The sequence below is a fragment of the Mauremys mutica genome, chromosome 26 (genome assembly GCF_020497125.1).
Source record: "Mauremys mutica isolate MM-2020 ecotype Southern chromosome 26, ASM2049712v1, whole genome shotgun sequence".
In the NCBI taxonomy this organism is placed as follows: Eukaryota; Metazoa; Chordata; order Testudines; family Geoemydidae; genus Mauremys; species Mauremys mutica.
Window position 1 is genome coordinate 862924 of NC_059097.1, and position 9125 is coordinate 872048.

The window sequence follows — 9125 nt, forward strand, 5'->3', positions numbered from 1 at the left end:
AGCATTAGCATGGTGGTTGCTTCAACTACAATTGCTGCAACACAAGAGCCTGCACCACACATCCTTGTGATTCGCTGGGGATGTCTGCACACAGATGTCATGTCATCTTCCTTTTGATTGTCACTGATGAAAAATGGAGCAGCTGGGAGAAAAGTCCAGGAGGCACCTGCCAGGTAAAGTGGAGGTTAGAGATGCAGCACCCAGTGGTGCCTTGCCAAATGTGTCCACTCCTCCCCCCTTTTGGTCAATTTTTGAGGAAACAGAGAGGACTGCCTCTGCCTTGCAATGCTTCCAAAAGAAACCGGTTGTTTTTTCTGACAAGTGTTGGAAGGAGGCACCTAAGAAACGTGGAGACAAGGAAAAGGTCGCCATAACTCAACTTGCATCCATGGCTCTTGAGGCCACAACGCAGAGCACTAAGCACTGTACAACCACAGCTGGGGACAGAAGGGTCTTTTCCACAGGCATTTTCCACTAGCAGAGTCCTCTCTGTGTGCAGAATTCCTGATAGTTTGATGTCTACAGGCCCTGGAGATCACTATTTTGCCATCTCTCTCACTGTTTCAGTGAACATCTGCTGTGGTTGTTGAAAGTCTGTGATGGGATCTATGGGATGCAACCTGAACCTATGGGATCTATGGGATGCAACCACTGCCTGGGCTCCCTCTCACACGATGATGCTGTGAGGAACTGAGAATCTCTGGCAGATATTGCACTTACACAGACATCCACAGGTAGGGACACATCCAACTGGGTTACATGAATGCTTCTCCCAGCCACTCATAACACTAATGATAGAGAGCCTCCCGCCAATTCCCCCCAGCTCTGCAGCCTTGCGCCCCTGGATCATACCATCTTGCCTTAATCAGAAGCCTGATCAGTGTGAGTTTATTAGGCAGGGTCCACCCGTCCCTCACTGTGAATAGTACATGAACCAGCCTTGTAATGGAGCTGCGATTTCCCACGAACTTCAAGCAAAATACACCAGTTTAAGTACAGCATAAAACAGATTTATTAACTACAGAAAGATGGAGTTTTAAGGATTATAAGTGGTAGGCATAAAAGAGCAAAGTTACTGTGGAAATTAAAGATAAATTCACAATCTAAACTTTACACCTTATTACACTAGGCCGTAGTTCGGTTATGCCACAGGAAGGCTTAATGCTCGAGCTGCAGTGCATGCTGGGCAGGCTTAAGGCCGGGCTCCCCATGGCAGGAGAGAAGAAGACGACTCGGCCCCTGGAGGGGCAGGCTGGGGCTTCCTGGATCCCATTTGCTCACAGCCAGTGCCCTGCCCCCACTCCCATGTCATCAATGGCTCCCCCAGGTCAGCCAGAATGGAGCAGCGGTTTTCACTCCACGAAGTCCACTTACGGCTTACAGGCAACTCCCAGACCCACCATCTCAGCCAGAAAGGAGCCCACTCAGCCTCGCCATTGCTGCTTTTCCTTCCCCCCAGAACCCCGCTTCTCCTGGGCTGCAAGGAGCCACCCCTGGGAAGCCAAGAGGCAGGCACAGGATTCTGCCTCCCAGCAGCCAACCGCACCTCCCCCGGCTTTGCAGAACGAATGGTGACGCTCTACTAACCCCATTTAGCTGCAATGATGTGCTTACTTTCTGCCCTGCCTTCCTCAGCTCGACTTTCCTCTTTTGCCCCATTCCTGCCTCACTTCCGCCTTTGCAAGTCATGCAGAGGAGGCCAGCAGGAAGAGCCGGCCTCCACCGGCCAACCTCCAACAGCAGAGGAGGCCAAGCCACAAGCCTCCAAAAGGTGACACGCCGCACTCCTCTAGGTTCTCCAGCCTGACGCCAAGGTGCTTTCTCCACTGCTGTCAACACCCTCTGTCATGCGGGGGTTGGAGTTATCCCACGGACAGGCCAATAGGAGAAGGAGGAGCATCTTCCTGAACAGCAAGGGGATGTGAGAAAAGGAAGCCAGCATGTTTCTGCCTGGTTTTGAACCAGGGACCTTTTGCGTGTTAGGCAAATGTGATAACCACTTCACTACAGAAACTCCATCTGCTTGGCTATTGCTCACCCTGACACAGACCGATGGACAAACCTGGAGAAAGTGGTGGCAGCCCTTCAATGGGTCAGCTGGCAGAGCAGAGGACTGGAGCCGGGGCTCAGGAAGTCGTCCTTATGTCGCCCTTGTGACTCCAGCTTGAGGGAGAGCTTCTTTTTCTTCCCCTTGCTGACAAAGAGCAAGAGAAGAATGAAAGGTCAGGTGGGCCAACTCGGTGCAGAAGCCCATGCTGCCTTTTCCTGCTGCATAGCCTGAAATGAGGGACTCGTGGCAGTTAAAGGAACTGCTGCACTTTCAGAAAACATCCCACCCGTGCACAAAGCGGGATAGAAGAGCCTGTTAGTCTTGCACGCTCCCAGCTGAACTACTTCAGCAGCTGCTCGGTTTCTTTTTGGCCTCCTGCTTTTCTGTCTGGGATGTTGTTGTCAGCTGTGGCACAGAAAAAGGACGTCATTGCGAGCGGCCCATGAAGACAAGATTCACTTTTGCCTTCCTTGCTCGGCTTTACTCGCTTCCTCGCCCTATTCCTGCCTTAGTTCCTGGGTTACCTGAAGGCGACGGGGGGCCAGCAGTACCAGGAGGAAGTTGGGCAGCTAGACCCTGGTGGCAGAAGTCCTGCCGCCACTTGCCACCCCACTCTCTTCTCCCAGCATCACATATTGGCCACCAGGGACTTGGTGCCCAGCAGCGCAATGGAAGGCAGTGGACAGAGCCACCCTCGCCTTGAAGCTCCGGCTCATTAAACCACATCTTCAGTCGCTGATGGCCAATGAGAGACCGACATCGCTTGCTATTTTAGCACTTGGAAATGCCATTGGCCAATCTTTGGATCTCTTTAATGCTGCGCTTCAGTTCATGGGGGAAAGGCAAGAGAAGCGACCTTTGAACAAAGGGCCTGGGGTTAACATTCAACGCTGTCTCCAACTGTCACACTATTTAATACTGGCCCACCCTGTGCTGGTGACAGTTCCATTGCTAGATGTTAGTACATTTCAGTTACTGTCAAAATTAAAAAGTTTCTATATGCTTAAAGAAAATGCATTTGTTTTATTTGCTTATATATGGCATGAATAAATACAGGTTTACAGAACCTAGCCTGCAAATTTATCATCTTATATGACAGAGAAAATCATGCATCGAAATTGTGCGTCAAAATCATGAGCTGAGCTACAAATGCAATGAAAAATAAGATATTCAAAATTTTAACATATGGGGGGGGCACCGAAGACACGTCTTGCCTGGGAAAGGCACTTGGTCTAGGGGAGGCCCTGTCAGGGAGAACAGGAGTTAGTCTCACACACCTATTTCCAGGCTGTAATCTGTGGGCGCCCTGCTCTGGGGGAGGGATCACGGCAGCCCAGACTCAGGGCTGGAACAGGCCCCGGATTGAGGGGGTGGCTGCAGGGTTTGCAGAGCTCTGATGTCTCAGACAATGTGTCTCTCCCAAAGCCTCAGATCTGCGTCCCCCGAAGGCTCCTGCGCTGCCTCCACTCCTTTCACAGTCTATAGCAAGGAGCAGCAGCAAGGGTCAGGGATGAGCCATAGGCACTAGGTGGGTGGCCGAGGCTTCAGGAGCCCAGAGTGTTTGCCTGTCTGGGCATTTTGGCTGAGACCTCAGGGACACATTGTGAGGCAGAATCCCAGGCATCTTATGAAAGGAGCATAAGGACGTATGAACGGCCAGACTGGGTCAGACTGGGTCCATCTAGCCCAGTATCCTGTCTTCCCATAGCGGCCAAAGCTATGGGAATGAACAGAACAGGGAATCACCAAGTGACCCATCCCCTGTCACCTATTCCCAGCTCCTGGCAAACAGAGACTAGGGACACCATCCCTGCCCAGCCTGGCTCAGAGCATGTCCTCCATGAATTGATTTAGCTCTTTTTTTGAACCCTGTTATAGTCTTGGCCTTCACAACCTCCTCTGGCAAGGAGTTCCACAGGTTGACTGTGCGTTGTGTGAAAAAATACTTCCTTTTGTTTGTTTTAAACGGGCTGCCTATTAATTTCATTTGGTGACCCCTAGTTCTTGTGTTATGAGAAGGAATAAGTAACACTCCTTATTTACTTTCCCCACACCAGTCATGATTTTATAGACCTCTAGCATATTTCCCCTTAGTCAGCTTTTCTCCAAGCTGAAAAGTCCCAGTCTTATTATTCTCTCCTCATATGGCAGAAACTCCATACCCGTTTCTGAACTTTTTCCAATTCCAATACATCTTTTTTAAGATGGAGCGACCATATCTGCACGCAGTATTCAAGATATGGGCGTACCATGGATTTATACAGTGGCAATAAGATTTTCTCTCTTATTCTCTATCCCTTTCTTCATGATTCCCAACATTCTGTTCGCTTTTTGCCTGCCACTGCCTATTGAGTGGATGTTTGCAGAGAACTATCCACAGTGACTCCAAGATCTCTCACTTGAGTTGGAACAGCTATTTTACATCCCATCGTTTTATATGTAGAGCTGGGATTATGTTTGCCAATGTGCATCACTTTGCATTGATCAACATTGAATTTCATCCGCCGTTTTGTTGCCCTTTCACCCAGTTTTGTGAAATCTCTTTTTAGATCCTCCCAGGCTGCTTTGGACTTAACTATCCTCTGTAGGTTTCGATCATCCGCACATTTTGTCACCTCGCTGTTTAGCAGATCGTTTATGAAGATGTTGACTAGTCCCAGTACAGGCACCACTAGTTACCTATTTGCATCCTGAAAACTGTCCATTTATTCCTACCCTTTGTTTCCTGGCTTTTAACCAGTTATTGATCCACGTGAGGACCTTCCAGAAGTGAACGTAAGCCGGTACATTCCGGTATGGGGTACTGGCAAGAGCGGGTACGCTGTGCCAGCCCGGCCCGGCTTCCCCAGGCTGGTGATTTAAAGGGCCCAGGGATCCCTGCAGCCTCCCAAGCCCCCCTGGCGGAGCCCCGGGGAGCAAATCACTGCCCTGGAACGCTGCTCTCTCCCGCGCTACGAACACAGAGCAGGGGCGGCGGGAGCTTCCTTACAGTGGGGGGGTCACTATTGTCTGAACTGTGGCACTCCCATGACACCCCTTCCCCAAGGACCCACACTCACACCACCTCTCCCCCCAAGGCCACACCCACAGAATGCCTCTCCCCCCCCCCCCAGACTCCCCCTTTCCCCCCTCCATCATTTGTCCTAACAGCCGGTAAAGAGTGGTGGGGCCACGGCCAGTGATGAGCTGCCAAAATCTTAACAACGGGTTCCCTATAAAAAGTTCTGATTTAACAACGGGTTCCCTATAAAAAGTTCTGATTTAAGGGATGTGTGACAGCATGTATTTTTTGTACCAATAGGGTTACCATACGTCCATATTTTCCCAGGAGGTGATTAAGAACCGAAAAGCCTGACATGTCCAGGAAAATACAGATGTATTTTAACCCTACCTAAAGTTTTTTTTTAAAAAGATGGGGCTGAACTAGAAATGAGCTCCGTTTCACATGTGTGGGTGGTGATCAGGGACAGTCTCAATTTTTGGGTCTTTTTCTTATATAGGCTCCTATTACCCCTCACCCCCGTCCCGATTTTTCACACTTGCTGTCTGGTCACTCTAGGGTGTGCACATGTGTGGGTCCCAGCTGCTCCCTGTCCCCCCCTCATTGAAGCAGGTGTGCAGGGTTACTGCCCTGGGAACTGCAGGGCACCAGTGGATGTGGGGCCGGCTGCAGATAGGGGTGTGGGGCAGGGCTAGCTGGAGGCAGGGAGTGACACGGGCTGGCTGTGGGCAGGTGATGCAGACGGGCGGGCTGCGGGTGGCTGTGGGCAGGGGGTGGCTGCGGGCGGCTGTGAGCAGAGGCTGGCTGCAGGCAGGGGGTGGCTGTGGCAGGGGCTGCGGGCAGAGGCTGGCTGCGGGCAGAGGACGGCTGTGGGCAGGGGGTGGGGCAGGGGGTGGCTGTGGGCAGGGGGTGGCTGCGGGCAGGGGGCTGGCTGGGGGCAGGGGGCTGGCTGCGGGCAGGGGCTGGCTGGGGGCTGGGGGCGGCTGGGGGCAGGGGCTGGCTGGGGGCTGGGGGCAGGGGGCGGCTGGGGGCAGGGGGCTGGCTGCGGGCAGAGGGCGGCTGCGGGCAGGGGGCGGCTGCGGGCAGGGGGCGGCTGGGGCCAGGGGCTGGCTGTGGGCAGGGGGTGGCTGTGGGCAGGGGCTGGCTGGGGGGCAGGGAAGGCGGGGGAGGGGTGCAGACACTCACACGGGGGGGGGACTGGGAGCAGCAGGAGGCAGCCGGGGACTCACCAGGCAGCAGCAGGAGCCCCAGGGCCAGAGCTCCAAAGAGCAGGAGCAGCAGCAGGGCCAGGAGGCAGCTCACATGGCTCCCGCAGCACAGCGCAGCGCCCCCGGCGGCCGGGAGGAGGAATTACAGGCTTCCCAGGCAGAGCCCATCAAAGCTTCCCTCGCAGGGAAGCTAGTTAACAAGCGGTTCTAAAACCGCTTCTAAATTTAACAACGGGTTCACACGAACCAGTGCGAACCGGCTCCAGCTCACCCCTGGCCACGGCCCTCTAAACCCCCTGTTCCAGCACCCCTGACACAGAGCTAAGCAGCAGCGATGTGTGTGTGTGTGTGTGACAGAGGCTGCTGTGCTGAGCTGAGCCAGTGAGGGAAGCGGGGGCTGATGTTGGGGCTGCCCCCTCTCCCTGCCTCAGGCCTGGTTGCTTGCAGCAGCTGTCTGAACATAGAGACAGTGTGCCGACACACTCCCTCTCCCCACACACACACAGTCTCTACCCCGCCACGCACACTGCAGTTGAAAAGCAGCTGGCAATCTAGTAAGATGCCCATGGAACAGTGGGATAGAGAAACCTGCATCATGTGATGCTGTACCAGCCCATGAGGCATTGCAAACCCTTCCCAAAACACCCTGCAGCCAGTTGCACAGTGGGATAGTTACCCACAGTGCACTGCTCTCTGGGGCCATCCAAGATTCTAGCGTGGATGTGCTCTGGTGACACAAGGGGCATAGTGTGGACATGCAGCAGCTGTTTAATTAAAACACTTTAAAGCCGCATTACCCAATAGTGTAGACACAGCTTGAGAGTGAGACAAGACCCAGCTCCCTTGAAACTAAAGAACCACAACTTTCTCCATAGTCGGCAGGATTCAAACCTGCACAGGGAGACCCCAATGGATTTCTAGTCCACCGCCTTAACCACTCAGCCACAACTACTGGGTTGAGATGTGTCTCTCACTACACTCTAGTTCTGTTCTCACTGAGTGATCAATTCCAGTTGTTTCCTCAGACCAGCTTTCACAGCACACTCACTGCTGTGCCATTGTGTAAGTGTGTCCATGGCTGAACTGCAAGAATTCCTGCTCATTTCCCTTCTGGCTGGAGCATGAGGAGAGTGTGTTTGTGGTAATGACTTTGTTGTAGATTGTTGTCCATTTCCTGCCTTGATCATTCAGACAGTCCCTTTCCTGTCATATCCCCAGCACAGCAGTGATTGCAATAGCAGGGGGCAGGTTTTCTCTGGGGCACTGAGATTTGTCAGGGGGTTGGTGGCTCCTTTCTTTCCTCACCCTGGAGTAAACTCAGCTTTTAATTCCATCCTTGATGTTTCAAGGAATAACAACAGACGACCGAGGAAAGAGGTGGGCAGGGCGGATCTCAGGGGAGGGGCAGAGAGGTGGGGGGGTGGGCAGGGCAGGTCTCAGAGGAGGGGCAGAGAGGTGGGGGCAGCAGGCAGGCCTTGGGGTAGGGGGTGGAGAGGCACCAGGAGGCCTTCAGGGAGGAGAGGAGTGAGCGGAAGGTGGACCAGCAGGCCTCAGCCACAGTGGAAGAGCAGGGGTGGGAAGTGGCCAATGGGAGTGAGGGCGAAGCACAGGTGGGGCCTCAGAGGGAGGAGAACGAGGGAAGGGGGTGGAGGGGGCAGGGTGCCCAGAGGATTCAGGGGGCCTGGGGCAAAACAATTTTGGGGGCCCCTTCCATAAAAAAAAGTTGCAATACTCTAGAATCCTGTATTCTCGTGGGGGCCCTGCAGGGCCTGGGGCAAATTGCCCCACCTGGCCCCTCTCTGGGCGGCCCTGCCCTCAGCCTCTCCTCGTAAGTCCCCTGCCCCCCAATCATTTTTGTTGCCCTCCCCTAGACTCTCTCCAATTTGTTTCTGTAGTGGGGGGGGGGGGAAACTGGATGCAATGCTCCAGATGTGGCCTCCCCAGTGCCAAATAGAAGGGAATAATCACTTCCCTCGATCTGCCGGCAATGCTCCTACTAATCCAGCCAATACGACCAGGTACCCATATTGAATGCAGACCCAGCAATATTTGATAAATTGGTTACTGTCCATTCAGGAGGTTATTTCCCACCTATTCATAAATAATGAAGATGCTCTAAGCGGAGGGGAGAGAGCTGTCCCGTCCGTGTAGTTAATCCATCTCCCCGAGAGATGGTAGCTCTGTCACTGGGGGAAGCTATCGGGTGGGGGTGCAAGCTGTGGTGTTTACATGGATCTATAAGTTTAATCAAACCATTTTTAAAAGCACTGTGGTCTGGGAACAGAACAGGAGATCGCTGAGGCAGGGCCTGTCCTTCAAAATCTTTAAGATCTCTGACTTACCTACACAGCAGTCATGGGGGTATAGCTCAGTGGTAGAGTGTTTGACTGCAGTTCAAGTGGTCCTTGGTTCAAATCCAAGTGCCCCCTTACAAACCTCTTCCTTCAACAAAAATAATGGCATTTCTGTTATGTTCAGGAGTTCCACTGAATAGGGATCCCTGAAATGAATAGAAACACTCAATGTTTTCCTGTGCAAATGCATAAAAACCTAGCAAACATGTCCCTTCACTGAAATCAGTTTCAATCCTCTAAAGGATTAAAGAATCCTTATTGAGGTTGCAGGAAAAAAACATCCCGCTGTGTAGAAAGAATAGTAAATATGGCAGGCGACCAGCTTGGCTTAACAGTGAAATCCTTGATGATCTTAAACACAAAAAAGAAGCTTACAAGAAGTGGAAGATTGGACAAATGACCAGGGAGGAGTATAAAAGTATTTCTCAGGCATGCAGGAGTGAAATCAGGAAGGCCAAATCACACTTGGAGTTGCATCTAGCAAGAGATGTTAAGAGTAACAAGAAGGGTTT

General features: G+C 52.6%; 3 non-coding genes across 3 annotated transcripts; 1 reads left to right on the top strand and 2 right to left on the bottom strand.

Annotated features, from left to right (window-relative positions):
• Positions 1 to 1941: 1941 nt before the first annotated feature.
• Positions 1942 to 2014, bottom strand: TRNAV-AAC. Its single transcript has one exon. It is a non-coding gene; the product is annotated as a tRNA-Val (tRNA).
• A 5115-nt stretch (positions 2015 to 7129) lies between these two features.
• Positions 7130 to 7211, bottom strand: TRNAS-AGA. The gene has a single exon. It is a non-coding gene; the product is annotated as a tRNA-Ser (tRNA).
• A 1405-nt stretch (positions 7212 to 8616) lies between these two features.
• On the top strand, positions 8617 to 8688 carry TRNAC-GCA. The gene has a single exon. It is a non-coding gene; the product is annotated as a tRNA-Cys (tRNA).
• Positions 8689 to 9125: the final 437 nt, after the last annotated feature.